Raw genomic sequence first — 259 nt, 5'->3', positions numbered from 1 at the left:
TGCTTTAAAGTTATTTTTCATTTATAGAAACACGAAAATTACAAATTTGGGAAAACATGCCTGTCAAAATGCCGTTGCCATGGTGACGTCAAGTTCCTGACACAACAACCTACCCTACCAAATTATTTCCAAATAAATTTTAGATAAAGTGGCAAAGTTTGGCAGCGTTTGATTGAATATTGAAAAAGTTATAAGCGTTCAAAGTCAGCGCGGGCACTTTCCGCCCCCCCCGGTCTGGATAGGGTTAACATTTGTATGA

Source organism: Oculina patagonica, chromosome 9 (assembly GCF_052425735.1).
Source record: "Oculina patagonica isolate OP01 chromosome 9, crgOcupat, whole genome shotgun sequence".
NCBI classification, from domain to species: Eukaryota; Metazoa; Cnidaria; class Anthozoa; order Scleractinia; family Oculinidae; genus Oculina; species Oculina patagonica.
Note: the sequence above shows the minus strand (reverse complement) of the source record.